Source organism: Dama dama, chromosome 21 (assembly GCF_033118175.1).
Source record: "Dama dama isolate Ldn47 chromosome 21, ASM3311817v1, whole genome shotgun sequence".
NCBI classification, from domain to species: domain Eukaryota; kingdom Metazoa; phylum Chordata; class Mammalia; order Artiodactyla; family Cervidae; genus Dama; species Dama dama.
The window spans coordinates 30,355,605-30,380,355 of record NC_083701.1 but is presented as its reverse complement, the minus strand read 5'-3'; the positions used below and the strand labels follow the sequence as shown (position 1 = coordinate 30,380,355).

The window sequence follows — 24,751 nt, the reverse complement described above, 5'->3', positions numbered from 1 at the left end:
GCTAGAAGTTTGTACCTCCAACTGTCACCACTGCTACATTACCCCCCCACCGCCTCTGCTTTGCTTAAGGCAACCACCAATCTGATCTCTGTATCTGTGAGCTCAGGTTATTTTCAAGTTCCACATGTAAATGAGATTACATGGTATTTGTCTCAATTATTTCACACAGCATGATACCCTCAACATCCATCCATGTTGTCACAAATGTCAGGATTTCCTTTTTTATGGTTAAGTGCTATCTACCATGTTTTCTTTATCCACTGATACACACTTAGGTTGTTTCCATATCTTGGCTATTGCAAATAATGCTGCTGTGACATGGAGGTGCAGGTGTCTTTTTGAGTTAATGTTTTTATTTTCTTCAGTTAAGTACCCAGATGTGAAACTCCTGAATCATATGGTAGTTCTTTTTTAGTTTTTTGAGGTACTGTTTCCCATAGGTGCTGCACCAATTTACATTCTTATCAGCAGTGCACCAAGGTCTCCCTTTTCTCCACATGTTCATCAACATTTGTTATTTATAGACATTTTGATGATAGCCAGCTTGACAGGTGTGAGGTGACACCTTACTGTGGTTGTGACTTGCATTTCCCTGATGATTAGTTATGTTGAACACTTTTTCATGTACCACCTGTGTGCCTTCTTTGAAAAAATACCTATTCAGATCTACCCACTTTTAATTGGATTGCTTGCTTGCTGTTTTGCTATTGATTTGTATGAATTCTTTACATATTCTAGATATTAACCCATTGTCAAATGTATGATTTGCAAATACTTTCTCCCATTTGGTAGGTTGCTTTTTTATTTTGTTGATGGTGTCCTTTGCTGCATAGAAGGTTTTTAACTTGATGTATTCTCACTTGCTTATTTTTGTTTTAGTCTTTGCTTTTGATGTCAAATCCAAAATATTGTCACCCACACCAATGTCAAAAGGTACTTCCAAACCTACATTTTCTTCTAAGAGTTTTGTTGTTTCAGGTCTTACATTCATCTTTTTAATCCATTTTGAGTTGATTTTTTTGCATATGGTATAATATAGTGATCCAGTTTCATTCTTTTGCATGTGGCTGTCCAGTTTTCCCAACATCATTTATTGAAGAAACTATCCTTTCCCCAGTGTATATTTTTAGCTCATTTGTCATAGATTAATTGACCATATGAGCCTGGCTTTATTTCTGGGTTCTGTATTCTGTCCCACTGATCTGTATGTCTGTTTTTATGCCAATACCATACTGTTTTGATTACTATAGCATTATAATATAGTTTGAAATCAGGGAGTGTGATACTTCCAGCTTGGTGGTTCTTTCTGAAGGTTGCTTTGGATATTCAGGGTCAAGTTGAGTTCTTTTAAATTTTATTTGCCTTTGGTCTAAGGCTAATGCTAATCAATTGCTTTAAGATTACTGGAAGGACCATGTAACATTAATAAGGGGAAAACTACAATTTTTCACTACATTAATCCAACAATTTTCATATCTGAACATTTTGCTCTAATTTTAGTTAATAAGCATTGAGCTGACTGAGGTGGTTTTAAGAATTAGAGACTTCTTGTTAAAACTCTTATATAACATAAAAAGATCACATGATAAAATAGTTCCATATGATTTTGAGTAAGATCATAAAGATTGAAAAAGGGTTAAAGGAGACAGGTGTTACTCTTGAATTTTACAAAATGGGATCTTGCTCCTGAAATTGAAGGTAGAGTTTAAGTTTGCTTCTTAGCATGACACACAACAAATCCTAGTGCTATTTTGTGCAAATATTTCAAAGCACTCTCGCTTCTAGATAGCACTGTTTTTTTTTTTTTTTCCTCAGATACAATGGTTATTTCTCATAGATCCTGATTTCCAGCCAGAGTTTAGGAAGCAGCTCATCATCATGCAAAGAAATTAGGTGAGGATGTGGGGGAGGGGGTGGTGTGGAACTAAAGACATTTCGAAATAAATACCGAAGTTCCAGCATGACTTCATGTTAAGAACAATGTCCTTTTTAAAAAAAAAAAAATGAAGTTTAATTAATTTACAATATTGCATTAGTTTCAAGTGTATAGCATAGTGATGTGTGTGTGTATTGAGATACATATATATATATACACACATATATATATGTGGGAAGCCAATATAGACATACATATGTACGTATGTATCCTTCTTCAGATTCTTTTCCATTATAAGTTATTAGAAGATACTGAGTATAATTCCCAGTGTTATATGTAGGTCCTTGTTGTCTATTTTACATATAGTAGTGTATGCACATTAATCCCAAACTCCTGATTTATCTCTCTCCCATACACCCCACTATTCCCTTTGGGTAATCATACATTTGTTTTCTATGGGAGTCTATTTCTGTTTCATAAATGAGTTTGTTGGTATCACTTTTTTAGATTACACATTTAAATGATGTCATATGATATTTGTCTTTTGCTGTCTGACTTACTTCACTTATTATGATAATCTCTAAATCCATCTATGTTGTTGCAAATGATATTATTTCATTCCTTTTTTATGGCTGAGTAATATTCATATGTATGTATATGATATGTCATGTCTTTATCTATTCATCTGTCAGTGGACATTTAGGTTGCCTCCATGTCTTGGCTGTTGTAAATAGTGCTGCTATGAACTTTGGGGTGCTTGTACCTTTTTCAGTTAGAGTTTTCTCTGGATATATGCCCAGGATCATATGGTAACTCTTTTTATTTCTTTAAGGAACCTCCATACTGTTCTCCATAGTGGCTGCACCAATTTACATTCCCACCAACAATATAGAAAGGTTCCCTTTTCTCCACACCCTCTCCAGCATTTATTATTTGGAGACTTTTTAATGATGGCCATTCTGACTGCTTTGGGGTGATCCTTCATTGTAGCTTTAATTTGCATTTCTCTAGTAATTAGCAATATTGAGCATCTTTTCATGCTCCTGTTATCATCTGAATGTCTTCTTTGGAGAAATGTCTATTTAGGTCTTCTGCCCATTTTTTGATTGGGTTGTTTGTTTTTTGACATTAAGCTGTATGAGCTCTTTGTGTATTTTGGAAATTAAGCCCTTGTCAGTAGCATTGTTTGTAAATATTTTCTCCCAGTCCATAGATTGTCTTTTTTCTTTTGCTTATGGTTTCCTTTGCTGGCAGAAACATTTAATTACAAGGACAAAAGCTCTAAGTTTATAATTTTTTAAGTACTGTGCAACTCTTAGGTGAAGTAGAACTGTAGCTGTTTTTCAGAGAGAAAACATAGTTTTTCTTCATCTAGTCATTCACCAGTTGGTTACCTACTAGATCCAGTCATTGCTTAAATGCTAGAAATACCCTGGTAAACAAAAATACAGACTCTGGGTTTGTGGTTTACAGAGTTACAGCCTACTAACAGAGGCAGATATTATTCAAATGATTGCTCAAATAAATATAAGAATTTGGAGAGGTGTTACAAGACCATGTAAATGTTAAAAGACTGTACAAAGGAAGATCAGAAAAAGCTTCCCTGAACAAAAATAGCCACGCAGATATCTGAAAAGAACCAAATGACTGGGTTCATATACTTCTCAAGTATACTTGAGAAGCAAGTATACTCTAGGCAGGAGGAAGAGCATATTCAATGGGCCTGGGCACTTAAACTGAAGAAGTAAAACATTCATGCTGAGGTGCGCTCTAACACATAGAATGTCAGCACATGCCTATATATGTATGGCTTCTGATATATAATCTGAAGATATAGCAGGAAATTCCGCTTAAACAAGTGAGGCTTTCTAGAAATGGCGAAGTTTAAATGATGTTTGTTAAAGGACATAACTCATGAGAAGCACATCAATAACTCCTTGATGCAAAATGCACTAAATGTACTGTAAAAGCAGTATAATCATTGAAGTTTGAAGAGGGGAATTTAGAAAATATTACAAGACAAAGCAATGTGGCCTTTCTGTAAGTGAGAAAATTGGAGAGAGAAGTCTATGTGTGTGTATTTGTATTGGGGGATGGGACACTACATTTTCCCTGTGTGTTCTATTTATGGGCTTCCGAGGTGGCGCTAGTGGTAAGAAAGCCACCTGCCAGTGCAGGAGACGAAAAGAGATGTGGGTTCAATCCCTGGGTGGGGAAGATCCCCTGGAGGAAGGCATGGCAACCCACTCCAGTATTCTTACCTGGAGAATCCCATGGACAGAGGAGCCTGACAGTATACAGTCCATGGGGTCACAAAGAGCGGGACACAACTGAAGCAACTTAGCACTCATAGACGTGCATTCTGTTTATGGGGTCTTCACTATTCCCTTAGGTGCTCCTGGAGACCTTTTATATACCTCTCTCAATTGCCACATAGGGTTAGGGTTATTATAATAAATGGCTAGTATCAATCATCAGCACAGAATCTGCAACAGGTACTAGATGAATTTTAATATTCAATCAAAATAACCTAAGAGTCATAAACATTAGGGTACATGGTGTTTAATGTAAGCTTCGTATATCAGCAGATGCAAACACCACTCTTTTTGAACATGTGATATACAAGGGCACGTAGTTGCAACAAATAATGTTAGTTACTTAGTCATGTCTGACTCTTTGAGATCCCATGGACTGTAGCCCATGATCCCAGAGCCAGGCTCCTCTGTCCATGGAATTTTCCAGGCAAGAATACTGGAGTGTGTTGCCATTTCCTTCCCCAGGAGCTCTTCCCTACCCAGGGATCAAACCCAGGTCTCCTGCATTGCAGGAAGATTCTTTACCATCTGAGCCACCAGGGAAGGCCTAATCTAAAATAAATCTGAAGAACCCAATCTAAAGAACCCAGTGCAATGAACAAAGGCATTATTATTGCTCTCTCTGTTATTATCACCCTACTACTTTGTTGCTGTTATTATTGCTATTATATGGAATTCAGGTCACTTTTCAAAGGGACAAGTGATCTGGGTGAAATTCATTCAGTTAAGTGAATTTAGAAAGGGAAAAGATAAGTTATTCCTTTGACTGTGTAAAATTAAGAGGTTATTGGCTACCAGTCCAGCAGCACCTCAAACAAAATTACAGAACAATTCTGGCATTTCTGTAAAACCAAGTGTTCTTGTTTCGGAATGCAAATTGGTTAATTCCTATTACATGTCATAATTTTTCAAAGTTAAAAAATGTCCCTTTTAAAAAGAGGTTACAAAGAAGATGGAAATTATAAAGTGCCTAAATCTATAAATATGAAGAAAGCATAGAATCACAGAAGGCTAAGAGGGATGGTAACCACAAATCAAAAACCTACAACAGATATATAATTAAAGAGAAAGGAAAACAAGCACATCACTAAAAAAAATTATTAAACCACAAGGAAAGAAACTAAATGAAGAAAATAACAGAACTACAAAAGCAAAATGGCAGTAAGTAAACACCTAGCAATAATAATTCTGAATGTCAATGGGTTAAATGTTTTAATAAGATAATATAGGGTGGCTGATTAGAAAAAAAGAAAAAAACAGGATCTGTCTTATAAGAGACTCACTTCAGAAATAAAAATACACAGAGATTGAAAATGAGAGGATGGAAAAAGATATTTCAATATTTAATAGATGGATATTTAAACAATGGAAATGACAAGAAACTGGGGATAGCAATACTCATAGCAGAAAAAAACAGACTTTAAAACAAAGTCTAATGAAAGATAAAGAAGAGCATTATATAATGATAAAGGGATCAATATAAGAAAAGAATATAGCATTTATCAACATATATGTACCTAATATAGAAACACCTAAATATATAAAGCAAATATTAATGGACATAAAGGGAGAAGCTGACAAAACTACAATAGGAATAGAAGACTAACACCCCATTTGCATCAATGGACAGATTATCCAGACAGAAAATCAATAAGGAAATGGTGGTCTTAAATGATATTAGACTAACTAGATTTAATAGATATCTGCAAGGCATTCCATCTAAAAACAGAATATACATTTTTTTCAAGTACATGTGGAACATTCTCTTTGATCAATCACATCTAGGCCACCAAATAAGTCTCAAGAAATATTAAAGGATAGAAATTATATCAAGAATTTTTTCTGATAACAGTAGTATGAAACTTGAAGTCAATTGCAGAAAGAAAACTAGGGGGAAAATGGAGACTAGACAACATGCTAACATAAAAACAATGAATCAATGAAGAAATTACAGAGGAAATAAATCAGAAAATACCTCCAGATGAATGAAAATGGAAGCACAACTTCCCAAACCTATGGAATGCAGGAAAATGCAGTTCTAAGAAGGAAGTTTATAGTGATTAGGCCTATCTCAAGGACAAAAAACATTTCAAATAAACAACCTAACTTAATAGCTAAAGGAATTAGAAAATCAAAGTCAGCAGAAGGAAGGAAATAATAAAGATCAGAGAGAAAATAAAGTAGATACAAAAACAAAAGAAAATATCAGTGAAACCAACAGTAGTCTTTTTAAAAGACAAATATAAAATTGATAAACTTTTAGCCAGGCTTGTAATAAAGAGATAGGACCCAAATAAATGAAATAAGAAATGATAGAGGAAAACATAGCAACCAATAATATCACAAGGATACAAAATATCATAGAATACTATGAACAATGATAGTCTAATAAATTGGATAACCTAGAAGAAATGGGCAAATTTCTAGAAACATACAACTCTCTAAGACTGAATCAGAAAGAAATAGACAATCTGAACAGACTGATCACTGGTAGTGAAATTGAATTTATAATTTAAAAACTCCCAGGAAACAAAAGCCCAGGACCAGACAGCTTCATAGGGGAATTTTACAAAACATATAAAGAAGAGCTAATACCTATCCTGCTCAAACTATTCCAAAGAAATTTAAAAAAAAGAGAATAAAGCACTCCCAAATTCATTCTACTATTACCCCGATCCCAAAACCAGACAAAGACACTACAAAAAAGGAAATTAAAGCCAGTATCTCTGATGAATATAGATGCAAAAATCCTCAACAAAATATTAATAAGCTGAATTCAACAATATGTTAAAAGAATCATGCTTATACACCATGATCAAGTAGGACTTATTCCAGGGATACAAGGATGGTCCAGTATTTGCAGATCAATCAGTGTGATACACCACATTAAGACCTGGCTAAAAGAAATCACATAATCATCTCAATAGATGCAGAAAAAGCATTTGATAAAATTCAACATCCATTCATGATAAAAATTCTCATCAAAGTGGGTATAGGCGAAGATATCAAGTCCCATTACATCATGGCAGATAGATGAGGAAACAATGGAAACAGCCACAGATTTTATTTTCTTGGGCTCCAAAATCACTGCACATGGTGACTGCAGCCATGAAATTAAAAGACATTTGCTCCTTGGAAGAAAGGCTATGACCAACCGCAGTTCAGTTCAGTTCAGTTCAGTCACTCAGTCGTGTCCGACTCTTTGCGACCCCATGAATTGCAGCATGCCAGGCCTCCCTGTCCATCACCAGCTCCTGAAGTTTACTCAAACTCATGCCCATCGAGTCGGTGATGCCATCCAGCCATCTCATCCTCTGTCGTCCCCTTCTCCTCCTGCCCCCAATCCCCCCCAGCATCAGGGTCTTTTCTAATGAGTCAACTCTTCGCATGAGATGGCCAAAGTACTGGAGTTTCAGCTTCAGCATCAGTCCTTCCAATGAACACCCAGGACTGATCTCCTTTAGGATGGACTGGTTGGATCTCCTTGCAGTCCAAGGAACTCTCAAGAGTCTTCTCCAACACCACAGTTCAAAAGCGTCAATTCTTTGGCACTCAGCTTTCTTCACAGTCCAACTCTCACATCCATACATGACCACTGGAAAAACCATAGCCTTGACCAGATGGACCTTTGTTGGCAAAGTGATGTCTCTCCTTACACACAGCATATTAAAAAGCAGAGACATCACTTTGCCAGCAAAAGTCCGTATAGTCAAAGCTATGGTTTTTCCTGTAGTCGTGTGTGGATGTGAGAGTTGGACTATAAAGAAGGCTGAGCACCGAAGAATTGATGCTTTCAAATTGTAGTGCTGGAGAAGACTCTTGAGAGCCTCTTGGACAGTGTGGAAATTAAACCAGTCAATCCTAAAGGAAATCAACCCTGAATACTCATTGGAAGGACTGATGCTGAGCTGAAGCTCTAATACTTTGGCCACCTGATGGGAAGAGCCGACTCACTGTAAAAGACCTTGATGCCGGGAAAGATTGAGGACAAGAGGAGAAGGGGGTGGCAGAGGATGAGATAGTTAGATAGCATCACTGACTCAATGAGTTTGAGCAAACTCCGGGAGATAATGAAGGACAGGGAAGCCTGGCATGCTGCAGTTCATGGGGTCCAAAGAGTTGGACATGACTTAGTGACTGAACAACAAAAATTCAAACAAAATACAGAGCATTTATATAAAAAAGACCAGTAATACAATTAGCATCATAATCACTGTGAAAATTTGACAGTCTTTCCTCTAGAGTCAGGAACAAGACAAGGATGCCCACTATCACCACGTCTATTTAACATAGTATTGGAAATGCTAGCCACAACAGTCAGACAAGGAAAAGGAATAAAAGGCATCCAGATTGAAAGAGAACTAAATCTGTGACTATTTGCAGATTTCATGGTACTATTTCTAGAAAACCCTAAAGTCTCCAACAACAACAACAAAAAAAACCTGTTGAAATGAATAAATAACTTTTTAAATTTGCAGGATACAAGATTGATATACAGAAATCTGTTGCTTTTTGAAACAGTAATAATGAACTATCAGAAAGACAAATTTTAAAAATCTGGTTTAAAATCACATCAAAAAGACTAAAATATGTAAGAATAAACTTAACCAAGGAGATAAAAGATCTATATTCTGAAAACTGTAAAACATTAATGAAGGAAATTGAAGATGATACAAAGAAAATGGAAAGATACTCCATGTTCTTGGATTGGAAGAATTAATATTGTTAAAATGGGCTTACCACCTAAAGCAATCTACAGATGAAATGCACTCTCTATCAAAATACCCATGACATTTTTCACAGAAGTAGAACAAGTAATTCTAAGACTTACATGAAACTACAATGACACTTAATTGCCAAAGCAATCTTGAGGAAAAAAGTACACAGCTGGAGGTATCAAGCTCCCTTACTTCAGGCTATACTCTGAAACTACAGTAAGCAAAACAGCATGGTACTGGCACAAAAACAGATATATTGATCAATGGGGCAGAATAGAGAGCCCAGAAATAAACCCACAAGCTTATGGTCATTTAATCTACAACAAAGGAGGCAAGAATATACAATGGAAAAAAAAAAAAAAAAGAATATACAATGGAGAAAAGACAGTCTCTTCAGTAAGTGGTGCTGGAAAAACTGGACAACTACATGTAAAAGAATGAAATTAGAACATTCTCTAACACCATACACAAAAATAAACTCAAAATGGATTAAAGACCTAAATGTAAGACCAAATTCTATAAAACTCCTAAAGGAAAACATAGGCAGAATATTCTTTGACATAAATAACAGCAATATCTTTTTGGATCTGTCTCTTAAGGCAAAAGAAACAGAAGCAAAAATAAACAAATGGAACCTAACTAAACTTAAAAATGTTTGCACAGCAAAGGAAACCATTGACAAATGAAAAGACCACCTATGGAATGGGAGAAAATATTTGTAAATGATGTGACTGACAAGAGGTTAATATCCAAAATATATAAACAGCTTATACAACTGAACATCAAAAGACAAACACCTGATGAAAAATATGGGCAGAACTGAAGAGATGTTTTTCCAAAGAAGATATACAGATGACCCACAGACTCTTGAAAATATGCTCAATATCACTAATCATCAGAGAAATGAAAATTGAAACCACAATGAGATGTTGCCTCACACCTGTCTACATGGCTGTTGACAAATAACATTTTGTCAAGGATGTGGATAAAAGGGAACCCTCCTGCATTGTTGGTGGGAAAGAAAATTGGTGCAGTCCAATGAAAAATAGTACAGAGTTTGCTCAAAAAAATAAGAATAGAACTACCATCACTTCAGTTGAGTTCAGTTCAGTCACTCAGTAGTGTCCGACTCTTTGCAGCCCCATAAACTGCAGCACGCCAGGCTTCCCTGTCCATCAGAAACTCTGGGAACTTACTCAAACTCATGTCCATTGAGTTAGTGATGTCATCCAACCATCTCAACCTCTGTCATCCCCTTCTCCTCCTGCCCTCAATCTTTCCCAGCATCAGGGTTTTTTCAAATGAGTCAGTTCTTTGCATCAGGTGGCCAAAAAAATTAGAGTTTCAGCTTCAGCATCAGTCCTTCCAATGAACACCCAGGACTGATCTCCTTTAGGATGGACTGGTTGGACCTCCTTGCAGTCCAAGGGACTCTCAAGAGTCTTCTCCAACACCACAGTTCAAAAGCATCAATTCTTCGGTGCTCAGCTTTTTTCACAGTCCAACTCTCACATCCATCTGTGACTACTGGAAAAACCAAAGCTTTGACTAGATGGACCTTTGCTGGCAAAGTAATGTCTGTTTTTTAATATGCTGTCTAGGTTGGTCATAGCTTTTCTTCCAAGGAGCAAGTGTCTTTTAATTTCATGGCTGCAATCACCATCTGCAGTGATTTTGGAGCCCCCAAAAATGAAGTCTCCAACTATTCCATTGTTTCTCCATCTACTTGCCATGAAGTGATGGGACCAGATACCATGATCTTAGTTTTTTGAATGTTGAGCTTTAAGCCAACTTTTTCACTCGCCTCTTTCACTTTCATCAAGAGGTTCTTTTGTTCCTCTTCACTTTCTGCCATAAGGGTGGTGTCATCTGCATATCTGAGGTTATTGATATTTTTCTTGCCAATCTTGATTCCAACTTGTGCTTCATCCAACCCAGAATTTTGCATGGTGTACTCTGTATGTAAGTTAAATAGCAGGGTGACAATATACAGCCTTGATGTACTCCTTTCCCTATTTGGAACCAGTCTGTTGTTCCATATTCAGTTCTAACTGTTGCTTCTTGACCTGCATGCAGATTTCTCAGGAGGCAGGTAAGGTGGTCTGGTATTCCCATCTCTTTAAGAATTTTCCAAGTTTGTTGTGATCCACACAGTTGAAGGCTTTGGCATAGTCAATAAAGTAGATGTTTTTTCTGGAACTCTCTTGCTTTTTCGATGATTCAGTGGATGTTGGCAATTTGATCTCTGGTTCCTCTGCCTTTTCTAAATCCAGCTTGAACATCTGCAACTTCACAGTTCATGTACTGTTGAAGCCTGGCTTGGAGAATTTTGAGCATTACTTTACTAGCATGTGAGATGAGTGCAATTGTGCAGTAGTTTAAACGTTCTTTGACATTGCCTTTCTTTGGGATTGAAATGAAAGCTGACCTTTTCCAGTCCTGTGACCACTGCTGAGTTTTCCAAATTTGCTGGCATATTGAGTGCAGCACTTTCACAGCATCATCTTTTAGTATTTGGAATAGCTCAACTGAAATTCCATCACCTCCGCTAGCTTTGCTGGTAGTGATGCTTCCTAAGGCCCATTTGACTTCGTAGTCCAGGATGTCTGGCTCTAGGTGAGTGATCACATCATCGTGGTTATCTGGGTCATGAAGGTCTTTTTTGTAGAGTTCTTCTGTGTATTCTTGCCATCTCTTCTTAATATATAAGAAGAGCCACAGCCTTGGCTCTTCTAAGGCTTAATATCTAAGAATATAGATATCTAAGAAGGTGTCTTAATATCTTAAGGCTTCTTAGTATCTAAGAAGGACCACAGCCTTGTCTAACAATGAAACTATGAGCCATGCCAGGTAGGGCCACCAAAGACAGACCATGGTGTAGAGTTCTGACAAAACGTGGTCCACTGGAGAAGGGAATGGCACACCACTTCAGTATTCTTGCCTTGAGAACCCCATAAACAGTATAAGAAGAACTACCATATGACTGAACAATTCCACTGCAAGGCAAAGAAAATAAAAACACTAATTCTAAGAAATGCATTCTCCCCAATGTTCATAGTAGCATTATTTATAATAGCCAAGATATGGAAGCAATCTATATGTCCATCAACAGATAAATGGATAAAGAAGATGTAGTGTGTGTGCGTGCACACACACACACACACACACACAATGGAATATTACTCAGCTGTAAAAAGAATAAAATTCTGCCATTTGCAACAACATGAATGGACCTAGAGAGTGTCATGATTAGTGAAATAAGCCAGATAAATACAATTACTCAATTGTATGTGGAATCTAAAAAATGAACCAAACAAAGGAATATAACAACATAGGAACAGACTCACAGATATAGAGAACAAACTAATGGCTACCAGTAGGGAGGGAGAAGGGGAGGGACAAGATAAGGGTATGGGATTAAGAGATGCATACTACTATGTATAAAATAAATAAGCAATAAGGATATATTGTACAGTACAGGGAAATATATATGTTATTTTTAATAACTTTGAAATGGAATATAGTCTATAAAAATACTTAATCATTGTGCTATACATCTAAATTAATATAACATTGTAAATCAACTGTACTTCAGTTTTAAAAAGAACCATAGAAGACCTAAAGAGGGAAAAACTAGAGAGGAACTCTTTCTAAAATCAGTGGGAAAGGTTTTAAGAATTCTGATGTGTAGGTGCCACCCATGGTGTCCCAAAGCAAAAATCTCTTAGTTTTAACCTAACACAAAAGCTTGCACAGTGGACCCAGCTCAGGCACTTTTAGGGCTCCAGGTGGTTCTGTAGAGTTGCCTGCATTAAGAGCTAGTGCTGACTGGTTCCCAGATTCATTGGACCTGACAACTTTAGTTAAGTAACATGAGAAGCACTTGTTGACCAAGCAGCTGTCTGGAGGAATTTTCCTTTGCCTGGGTTTCCTAAGAAAACACTTAGATAAAATAATGGCATCTGTGTGATTCAACAGAAAATAAAATTTGGCTTCTCATAGTTTAAATCAAGAAAAATTATCCAAAAACAACATTCCTGTAGACTCTGGGCAAGTCACTTTAATCCACTTTTCTTCTCTACAAACAGTCTTAAAATATGAACCCTTTTTATCTCTTAGAACTTTTATAAAATGTCTAGTATAGATGTGCCAAGAATGACACTAGGAACTTTCATAAACACAAATCTAATGATTATTTTCTAGGGTTGGGGTTTGAGCAGTTAAGACAATCGTTGGCTTTCTCTCTGCCCCCTAAAATTGAAACAGAGTATGCTGAAAGTGCTTTGATAATTTGAATGTGTAATCCTGGTAGATTTCACCCCAAATCTCTAATTTATCAGTAAGCGGAATGAGCTATGCTATGCATATAGTGCAAGACATTGTACTGGGGGTTGTGACGCTTTTAGAGGTGGTAGTAATGGTGCTGGTGATGCCAGCAACTTACATGTTAGATTTTTTTGTTGGAAACCTACAAAAGTATGAGGAGGGTATACTCCTATCCTTATTTTACAGAGGAGGAATATAAGATTAGAGAGGCTGATGAACTGCCCAAATTTACCAGCTATTAAGCCGTGGACCTGGGCTTTGATGTCACATCCCAGGCTCTTAACTCACCAGAGAGCTTTGCTTCAGGAGTTCACGGTCTATTAATATATTCCCTTGCTTATCAATCTGTGAATGAGCCAGATGGTGTATGTTTTAAAGTTCATGAAAAAAAAAATTGGAGTAATGGCTTTAAACAAGGAAGTATCAATAAGCCCGTTCCTTAGTGAGGTTCAATATGTAGTTCAGTGTCAAGGACAGTATCTGTTTGGTTAAATAAAACTCTGAATCTGAGACCTGTATTACTGAAAAAGTATTGATTGTGTCTTGTACCCTGCTAGGAAACATAACATGGGCTTCACAGATGTGAAATTTAAACACCTTGTCGCTTACTTACAGTAAGCACTTGCTGTGATAAACCAAGGAGACGTCAAGTCCAACAGAAGTGTTTATTTGACAGAATGTCTCTAAGCAGAATGTTGATCCTTGATGTTGCCTGTAGTTGTTCCCCATTCACATTAGCTCAAGATGTCTCTTTTGTTAATTAGCTAAAAGAGATCGAGGACAAAAACAAAAATAAAAACCTTTACTCAAGGCAAAATTTCCCTTCAATATGGTTTCCAGTATAGTGATTATTCTGCACATTGTCATATAAATGTGACCAAACAGACTACAAAGCCAACAGAGTACACAGCTATCAGAATAGTAGTCATTCCTTTTTTTTTTTTTTTTTTTGCATTTAAGTAGTAGTTCATTAGCACTGGCCTATAGATATATCTTTAACGCTAATAAACCCACTAACTGCTCAGTCGTGTCCAACTCTTTGCAGCCCCATGGACTGTAGCCCACCAGGCTTCTCTGTCCATGGGCTTCTCCAGGCAAGAATATTGGAGTGAATTGCCATTTCCTCCTCCAGGGGATCATTCCATCGCAGGGATCCAATCCTCGTCTCTTGCATCTCCTGCATTGGCAGGTGGATTCCTTACCACTAACACCATAAGACCCACTTTCAAATGAAGCCTCAACCAGCACAGGTAACACACATGTATTTGAAAGAGAAAGAAATACTTAAGGATTCCTTCTAGAGATTAATAACTGCCCTTATATCATACTTGGTAATTTCCTAAGGTTTTCCACATGTTAGATACATTATCTGACACTCAGTGTCTGTTTTAAGGAAGAGCCAACTGACTACTTGTGGTCATGTCACTTTCCCCAAGCATGAACATCAATCCTGAGGGGCAGGAAGCTGGAACGAGGGCCCCACCTAAGTACTCTACTTCCAAATCTGTCCTTTTACATCCTTGTTAATTTAAAAGGCTCAATTGAGAAACCGAATCATAAATAGCCAAGAATCCTCTTGCACGTGGTCAAGCAGCTCCTGCAACAACCACAGGCCTGGAAGCAGGGCAGTCCTCTGAACTTGCACCAGTTTCTCGTGTCCACAGTGGATTTTGCAGAGGAACATTTCAACTTACTCACTGGGGTAATGGCTATGACTTTGTGCCCTCTCTTGTAGGTACAGGGCTCCCCAGGTGGCACAATGGTAAAGAACCTGCCTGCCAATGCAGGAGACATAAGAGACACAGGTTCAGTCCCTGGAAGATCCCCTGGAGGAGGGCATGGCAACCCACTCCAGTATTCTTGCCTGGAGAATCCCATGGACAGAGAAGCCTGGCAGGCCATGGTCCATGGGGTCACACAGAGTTGGACGTGACAGAAGCGACTTTGCAGCAGCAACAGCATTGTAAATACCCATTTCCCCCTCTGTTTGCTAAAGGTTTGTCTTTCAGATGAACAGCTAGGACCCACTAACTTGTAATCAACTCATTAGTTTTTTGTTCTGCATGACCTTCTTCTGTTTTGTGGAGTAAGCTGTGCTTTACAGTTGACAACATGTCATTGCTAAGCACAGTCTCGCTGTCTGCTGAATGCCTTTGGAAGGTGCACAGACTGAATAGCTAAAGCTGAGATGCCTCTCCCAGTGGGTGGAAGTAGACAGGCCCCTTTCTTTTTCTTCTTTTTATATGTATTTGGCTTCGCTGGGTCTTAGTTGTGGCACATGAACTTGTAGTTGAGACATGTGGGATCTAGTTCTCTGATCAGGGATCAAACCCCGATCCCCTGCATTGCAAGCTCAGAGTCTTAGCCACTGGACCACCAGTAGACAGTCTCCTTTCTGAATGATATATAGTCAGGGGCACACATACACACATCCATGGCTTCTAAGCCTGCAGGATGAGATAGGCTCTGATGCTGTCTCCCTCCTGTCTGCCTAGGTGGGCACTTATGCAGCTCGGGCTCTCTTCACAGGCCTCAGAGACCCAAAGCTGAGCCCTGTCACCCCTTCCAAGGCCCTCACCACCCCTGTCAAACCTCCCCTGGGCCATTCCCAACTGCTCTACACCTGCTTCTCCCAGACTCTTCCATGAGTCCTGCACCACTGTCCAGAGTGCTCCAGAAGCCATGAACATTCTGCCAGAACATCCTCGCAGCCAGAGACGATTGGTGAGAGCTGATCCAGGGCCACAGACCCTGGGTCACCAGCTGGATCACCAGCTGGCCACCACCAAAGTCCCACCAACTGTCAGGGCAACAACTAATGAAGTAAAAGTAGTGAGAGCATTAGTCACTCAGTCGTGTCCAACTCTGTGTGACCCTATGGACTGGGTAGCCTGCCAGGCTGCTCTGTCCATGGGATTGTCCAGGCAGGAATACTGGAGTGGGTAGCCATTCCCTTTCTCCAGGAGATCTTCCCGACCCAGGGATCGAACCTGGGTCTCCCACACTGCAGGCAGATTCTTTACTGTCTGAGCCTCCAGGGGAGCCACAGGACCCCTGCAGTCCTTTAGCCTCCTCTATCGGGCTTCTCCACTCTTTCAGGGCCAGATACTAAGTGTAGAACTCAGGAAACCAGTTAAATGACTGGCCCTGGAAGTAACAAGCCAGGTCCCCACACGAATTAGCTTGTACCTGGGACACAATCCACACCCTCCCAAAGAGCAGAGCAGACTGGACAGTCTCAGCATGGGGTGGGAGGGTCAGTGACAAGGGCTTCCCCACAAAGGAAGCTGTAACCCTGCCCAGCACCCTCTGGTGGGTGTCCCAGGACCCAGCGTCAGGACTTGGACATCCAGAAAGTGGTCTCAAAAGCCTTTGCTGTATCTTTCTTAGGGACAGAGCAAAACAGTCAAAAGAATAATTTTCAACATTTGATCTCACATTAGGAAAATGCAGCCGAGCATCTATTCCCTGTGACTGTATCGCCCTCTGGTGTTCAAAATGTAATGAACCGTAAACAGGAATTTCAGCTTCTAAACAGTCCTCACCTTAAATCACCAGTTCTGTTTAATATCCCTGGACTTCTCAGCTAGCAAAATGGTAAAGAATCTGCTTGCCAATGCAGGAGACGCAGGAGATCCGGGTTCAATCCTCGGATGGGCAAGATCCCTGGAGATGGGAATGACAATTCTCTCCAGTATTCTTGCCTGGAAAATTCCATGGACAGAGAAGCCTGGCGTGCTACAGTCTACGGGGTCACAAAGAGTTGGACATGACTGAACACAAGCACAGACAGATACTCATCGCTGACGCGGCTCCCTCAGCTACCTGAGATTCTGAGAATCACCAAGAAAAACACTCATGGAAATATCAGGGTGGGGCAAGCCATGGCTAGAGGGGACACCACCCTTTTGCTGCATTCTTCTGAAGCTGAAGTTTTGCAATAGTGTCGAGTAGCTAGGCAGTTGGGGGGTTTAAAACATAACCTTATAAAAATCTGTTCTGAAGTTTCTGTCTGAAGGGGGAAACTTAGGGGCAGTTACTGCAATTCAGAGGTCTCACACCCATTGACTGGGCCAGAGCAGAAGACCCAAGAGCTCCAGGCAGCGAATCCACAACCAACACATCAGTGCCTACTGGTTGCTGCTGGGGGAGGCAGAGGCCAGGAGCCATTCCCGCGCTCTTGCTCGCTCTCGCTTTCACTCTCTCTCTCTCTCTGGCACATCACAGGAGGTCCCGAAACACCAGATCTCAGTCAGGTGTTCCTCAACCAGCAAGGTGGGGTAAGTGTTTTAAAGGCAAGAGCACACTGCAGTCTGAAAGGGCTGCTCTGGCCTCACACTCAGCTACCTTGAATTTATAGCTTCTGGTTACCAGTTAGAAGAGGAGACAACTCATCTACACTTAAAAGCACACTCCAGGGTGTATGCCCAGTAGTGGGATGCTTGGGTCATATGCTAGTTTTATTCCTAGTTTTTTTAAGGAGTCTCCATACTGTTCTCCATAGTGGTTCTATCCATTTGCATTCCCACCAACAGTGTAAGAAGGTTCCCTTTTCTGCACACCCTCTCCAGCATTTATTGTCTGTAGACTTTTTGATGGTGGGCATTCTGACTAGTGTGAGGTGATACCTCATTGTGGTTTTGATTTGCATTTCTCTAATAATGAGCTATGTTGAGTATCTTTCCATGTGTTTATTATGCACCTGTATGTTTTCTTTGGAGAAATGTCTGTTTAGCTCTTCTGCCCACTTTTTGATTGGGTTGTTCATTTTTCTGGTATTGAGCTGCATAAGCTGCTTGTACATTTTGGAGATTAATTCTTTGTCAGTTGTTTTGTTTGCTACTACTTTCTCCCGTTCTGAGGGCTGTCTTTTCACCTTGCTTGAAAAAGATACCTGTACCCCAGTGTTCACTGCAGCACTATTTACAATAATAGCTAGGACATGGAAGCAACCTAGATGTCCATCGGCAGATGAATGGATAAGGAAGTTGTGGTACATATACACAATGGAATATTACTCAGCCATAAAAAGGAATGCATTTGAGTCAGTTCTAATGAGGTGGATGAACCTAGAGTCTATTATACAGAGTGAAGTAAGTCAGAAAGAGAAAGACAAATGCCATATATTAATGCATATATATGGAATCTGGAAAGATGATATGACAATCCCACATACATGGCAGCAAAGAAGCCACAGACATAAAGAATAGACTTTTGGATTCAATGGAAGGAGGAGAAGGTGAGATGATTTGCAAGAATAGCATTGAAACATATGTATTACCATAGGTAAAATAGATGACCAGTGTGGGTTTGATGTATAAAGCAGGGCACCCAAAGCTGGTGCTCTGTGACAACTTGGAGGGATAGGATAGGGAGGAAGGTGGGAGGGGGACACATGTGTACTTATGGCCGATTCATACTGATGTACGGCAAAAACTGTCACAATATTGTAAAGTAATTATCCTCCAATTAAAATAAACAATTTTTTTTTTTTTTTTTAAAAAGCACACTCGACAATCCGAGGCAGCTGACAAGGAGGAGCAGATGACAGTGCAGGACAGCCAGGCTGGGGGAGGGGGAAGGGGGGGTTCCCTGGGAGCCAGAGCACAGGAACAGGGATCTTCCCTCCATAGTTCTCACTGGGGAACTTCCACCGGTCTGGTGCCCAGACTGGATGGCATGGCAGGTGTCGGTTTCTAGCCATGCTGAACAAGCTAGTACAAAGTGGATGGCTTAGAACAACGGAAGCGTATCATCTCACAGCCCTGGGAGGCTGAAGTCTGAAATCAAGGTGTTGTGGGCCAGGTCAGTTTCTTCTGGTGGCTCCGAGGGAACAAAGCTCATGGCATCCTCTTAGCTCCTGGCACTGGGCCATCCTTGGCATGCCTCAGTCTCTGCCTCCATCGCCACAGTGTCCTCCCTGCTCTGTCTTCATACGGTGCTCCTCTCTCTGTGTGTCTGTGTCTGCGGCTGCTCTTATAGACTACAGTCATGTGGGATTAAGGACCCACGTTGCCCACTCCAGTATCCGTGCCTGGGAAATCCATGGACAGAGGAGGGTGGGGGGCGGGTGGCAGCTACGGTCCATGGGGTCACAGAAGAGTCAGATACGACTGAGCGACTAAACAACAATAACTATTACTCCAGGATGTCCTCATCTTAACTGACATCTTAATTACATGGGCAGAACCCTACTTTCAAGAAGGTCACATCCACACACGCTGGGCATTATGACATTTCTCCTTTAGTGACACAGTTAAACCCACAACAGGACTGTAAGGCTGGGCAGATTGGAGGTTCTCATTAGGCCTATTCAGTGGTGTACTGGAAAATGTTCAACAACCAGATTTCCAGGGGAGAAAAAGCCCTAGTGGTGAAGTGTTTGAAAATTTTCTTGGCATAACTGTTCCCTCCCAGGTCTGCTTCAAGCTACCAACATAACACCCAGCTTGCCAAAATTCCAGAAAATTTGACAATGTGCATCCCTCATCCACTGGTGCGAACCAACTCCCACATGCTGTTGAGCCTACAATAACTTACAATGTCAATGGCTAAAAGGAGTTGTCCAAAACAGTTTGTTCTGTGTGTTTACACGGGCTGCTCTTGTGGCACAGTGGTGAAGTGTCTTCCTGCCAGTACAGGAAATGCAGGGTTGATCCCTGGAGGAGGACACGGCAACCCACTCCAGTATTCTTGCCTGGAAAATTCCACGAGCAGAGGAGCCTGGAGGGCTTCAGTCCAAAGGGTTGCAAAGAGTTTGACACGACTGACTACACACACATATTAGTTTACCTGTTGAGGCCAAGGTGCCCCTACAACTTTTGATTATCTGTACATAAGGTGACCAATTCATGTATACTGCATATCAACTTTTAAATCTGAGCACACCTTGGGGCCATTCTATTTTCTGGGCCTCCCTAACCCTGAAGCAGCTGCAGCAGCATTCTCCATCCAGCCTTCCAGACACTCTGCCCCCAACCTTTGATGTCCTTACCGTCCACAGGTCCTGTTTGCCCCATGGCTGTCCCCAGATCTATCAACTCACTCGTGTTCCTCAGGATCGTGGCACTCGGCTCTCACTCTCTCCACCCCAAGTCCTGTAACTGACCTTTGACTGAAGGTCCTTCAGCTCCCACCTAGTCCTCCCAGCCAGCCCACCCTCCCTTGTGACCCCTTGTTCAGATACCTGGATGTTCTCCAGGTCACAAACCTTGAACTCTAGCCTCACCCACTACTGCCTACCTCACCACCTCACTTCCCTGTGCTCGTGGTACTAACAATCTCACTAGTACCCCCAGCTCCCCAAATCTATCAGCTTGTTCCTCTCTTCCATCCTCTCCCTTTTCAGCTTAGATACTGTAACTATAATATATATTCCCTTGTCCATGCTCCCAATTCCTTTTACCACCCCAGCCAACATCCAGCTGTGCATCAATGGCTAAGGCAGATGTCAGCACCACAGAACCACTATCTCTGGTACCAGCTGCAACCATGCCCCATACCCTCTGTGTGTCTTGTTGCCAAGTTCTGTCCAACTCTTTGAGACCCCATGGAAGGCAGCATGCCAGGCCTCCCTCTCCCTCACTATCTCCCAGAGTTTGCCTGTGTGTCCTAGGGGAACCCTAATCCTTTCACCATTCTCCATCACTCTCATCCCAAACTCCTTTTTCAATTCCATCGAAAGACATTATGCCCTACTTGGGAAAGAAACATGGAGTACTCGACGGTTAATAAAGTATTTTCACATAGATTCATTTGACTGCCACAGAAGCTGGGGCAGGCAGGCAGGGAAAGAGTTCTTATTCCCATTTCATAAACCAAGAGACTCCTCTGAGGCTCAGAGGAGCTTCATGTTAACACTGGACAGTTACTAGCAAAGCCTCGGTTGGTGCATAGGTTCCAAGATCCCCTAGTCAAGCAGTGAAGTGGATATTTGTCCAAGGGCATGAGTGAGTCCTTGGCAGCCAGGACAAGCAACCATGTCTCTGTGTACCTTCCAGATTCTTTATCCACCTCTAGGGTGTGCTGCCTTCACAACAATGGCTCTATTGCTCTCAAAACACCTGAAGTTCATTTATCCTTTATGTTTGTGTATGTGTGTTAGTTGCTTGTGCATGCGAGAGTGCGTGCTAAGTCATTTCAGTTGTATCCGACTCTTTGTGACCCCATGGAGTGTAGCCCATCAGGCTCCTCTGTCTGTGGAATTCTCCAGGCAAGAATACTGGAGTGGGTTGCCATTCCCTTCTCCAGGAGATCTTCCCCACCCAGGGATCAAACCTGCATCTCCTGCATTGCAGGCAGATTCTTTACCATCTGAGTCACTGAGGAAGCCCCCCTTTTATGTTTAAAAAATTTTAAAGTAGAATGATCTTGAAAACAATAAGCAATGTTATTTTACGTTTTTTTTTTTTTTCAAGTTGTTCCCACCAAGGACTGTTTCTCTGTGTAAATATCTGACAATGTCCTCAGAGCCTTGCCTGACATAAGCACAGCTGCCCTCAGCTCTTGTCATCAGGTTTGCAGGCTCTGGAAACAACAAACCAACAACAAAACAAAGGGAGCCAGACCAGGGATCTAATCTAGAAATGTCATCCCATGCAGCCCAAATGCGTGCCTGTTGGCCTGCCGTGGAGAATCCTCTGGGTGGATCCCTGCAAACTAACAGTGAAGCTGAGTTTCTGTGAATACATGATATAAGCCAAAGCCACTTCCGTTGGGAATGGGGTCCATAGTGAGTCATTCACTTCAATTCCAGACAGATGGAAATCTCAGCCCTTTCCAGGCCCTTCCAGTGAAACATGAAGACTAAAGGGACTCTGTTTCTGCTCATAAGAAAGGTCCACCCCATTCCAGCATCTCTAGCAACACTTACTTTGTTTGTGCTGTTGTTCTTTGTTGTTCTTCAGTCACTCAGTCATGTCCAATTCTTTGCGACCCCATGAACTGCAGCATGCCAGGCTTCCCCGTCCATCACAAAATCCCAGAGCTTGCTCAAACTCTTGTCCGTCGAGTCAAAGGTGCCATCCAACCATCTCATCTTCTGTCTCCCGCTTCTCTTCCTGCCCTCAGTCTTTCCCAGCATCAGGGTCTTTTCCAATGAGTCTGCTCTTCGAATCAGGTGGCCAAATTATTGGAGCTTCAGCATTAGTCCTTCCAATGAATATTCAGGGTTGATTTCCTTTAGGATTGACTAGTTTGATGTCCTTTCTGTCCAAGGGACTCTCAGGAGTCCTCTCCAATACCACAGTTTGAAAGCATGAATTCTTTGGCGTTCAGCCTTCTTTACGGTCCAGTTATCATACATCAGTATATGTGGAGGCAGACACGCAAGAGGGGTGCTGACCTCCCTTGTCATCTGGCGTAGCCTGCATGTCTTTCTGCCCCTCAGCTGCTGCCTTGGAGATAAACTGTTCTTCACCTGCCCCCGCAGCCCTGCCCCCACCCCCTCAGAACTGATATCTCTGGGGAACGCTGGCCTGGGGGACAGATGACTCAGCCCGTGACTGTAAACTTGGGTAAGACATAAGAGGAACCTCTGATTCCTCTTCTCTAGGAACCGAGGCTTGCTGTGACCTACCCAACTCAGCCACACTGTTAGGACTGCCTATGTTGTCCCAAAGAAGGGGACTCACAGGAAGCAGCCCAGAGAGGGGACAGAGGAGTCCCCTTTATACAAGGTTGGTTTAGGGGCTCCCAGTAGTGTTTCCTGACAGTGCTGGTGGAGGTAGGAAGTAAGGAGCAGCAACTTGTAGGCTGAGGAGCAGACCCAACAAAGGGAAAGCCCAGGCCTGTCCCATGGGTGAATCAGCAGGTGACACACCTGTAGAATTTTTTATTCATGTGCATTTTATCCTGGCTTTATGGGCAGATTTTGGGGATGGGTAGAACAGGATGAAGGGCTTCCCACATGGCACTAGTGGTAAAGAATCCACCTGTCAATGCAGGAGACAAGGATTCAATCCCTGGGTTGAGAAGATCCCTTGGAGGAGGGTATAGTCACCCACTCCAGCATTCCTGCCTGGAGAATCCCATGGACAGAGGAGCCTGGTGGGCTACAGTCCATGGGGTCGCAAAGAGTTGAACATGATTGAAGTGACTTAGCAACTGAAATCCAAGTTGGGGAGGAAAAAGGGTCTGATTACTGTTTACACTGTGAAGGGCAGAAGAGGATAAAATGCCCACCAAGTCTTTGAAAATCAAAATAACATGAAGACCATCAGGAATAATACTTACAGGCATAGATGTCTATTCACCAAGGTTCATTGAATACCTATGAGCCCTGGGGACTCTAGCAACCGAATGAAAGAGATCGGAGCCTGTATCAACTACAGTGTCCTCTAAAAGCTAAGTGTCTGGAGAGTCCTTTGCCAGCCTTATTCAAAGCATCATCTCTGAGAAGAAAAATCTCCACTACTCTGAGCTTAACTCTGATTGGCAGTGGGGCTCTGACATTTTAGAGTTGATAACCCGCCTTGCTGCACCTGTATCAGTACAATTCGAAGCACACTTCATAGATTAGAGAAAAGACTGATCTTTTTGCCCAAGAAATATGATCTGATAAGCCAGGTTGGCCAGTTGACTCTGTGATGGAAGAAAATTTAGCTTGTGCTAAATTCGTGTGGCTGCAGAGGGAGTTCTCTTACTTTAGATTGGAAAAAAGCTGCGTGAAAGGAGAGAGTGCCCCAGGGTGGAGCCAGGAAGAGTTTAAAGCAGCCAGCGCAGGAGGAGCTGAGGATGGGGTGCAAGGAAAAGGACACTCTGGGAAAGCTGGTCAACCACTTGTAAAAGAATGAAACTGGAACACTTTCTAACACCATACACAAAAATAAACTCAAAATGGATTAAAGATCTAAATGTAAGACCAGAAACTATAAAACTCCTAGAGGAGAACATAGGCAAAACACTCTCCGACATAAATCACAGCAAGATCCTCTATGACCCACCTCCCAGAATATTGGAAATAAAAGCAAAACTAAACAAATGGGACCTAATGAAACTTAAAAGCTTTTGCACTACAAAGGAAACTATAAGTAAGGTGAAAGACAGCCCTCAGATTGGGAGAAAATAATAGCAAATGAAGAAACAGACAAAGGATTAATCTCAAAAATATACAAGCAACTCCTGCAGCTCAATTCCAGAAAAATAAATGACCCAATCAAAAAATGGGCCAAAGAACTAAACAGACATTTCTCCAAAGAAGACATACAGATGGCTAACAAACACATGAAAAGATGCTCAACATCACTCATTATTAGAGAAATGCAAATCAAAACCACAATGAGGTACCATTACACGCCAGTCAGGATGGCTGCTATCCAAAAGTCTACAAGCAATCAATGCTGGAGAGGGTGTGGAGAAAAGGGAACCCTCTTACACTGTTGGTGGGAATGCAAACTAGTACAGCCACTATGGAAAACAGTGTGGAGATTTCTTAAAAAACTGGAAATAGAACTGCCATATGACCCAGCAATACCACTCCTGGGCATACACACCGAGGAAACCAGATCTGAAAGAGA

At 41.2% G+C, this 24,751-nt stretch overlaps 1 protein-coding gene across 3 annotated transcripts in view; it reads right to left on the bottom strand.

Moving 5' to 3' along the window:
• The window catches only part of DNAJC5B (DnaJ heat shock protein family (Hsp40) member C5 beta), a 91,711-nt gene extending 68,985 nt beyond the window's left edge, over positions 1-22,726 (bottom strand). For 2 of the 3 annotated variants that reach the window (XM_061122823.1, XM_061122824.1), the window contains exon 1: positions 22,108-22,726. The gene's annotated coding sequence lies outside the window, so the exon portion shown is untranslated. Of the gene's footprint in view, positions 1-13,848; positions 14,000-22,107 lie in introns of all 3 variants that reach the window. The other variant, XM_061122822.1, reaches the window with a different exon arrangement.
• Positions 22,727-24,751: the final 2,025 nt, after the last annotated feature.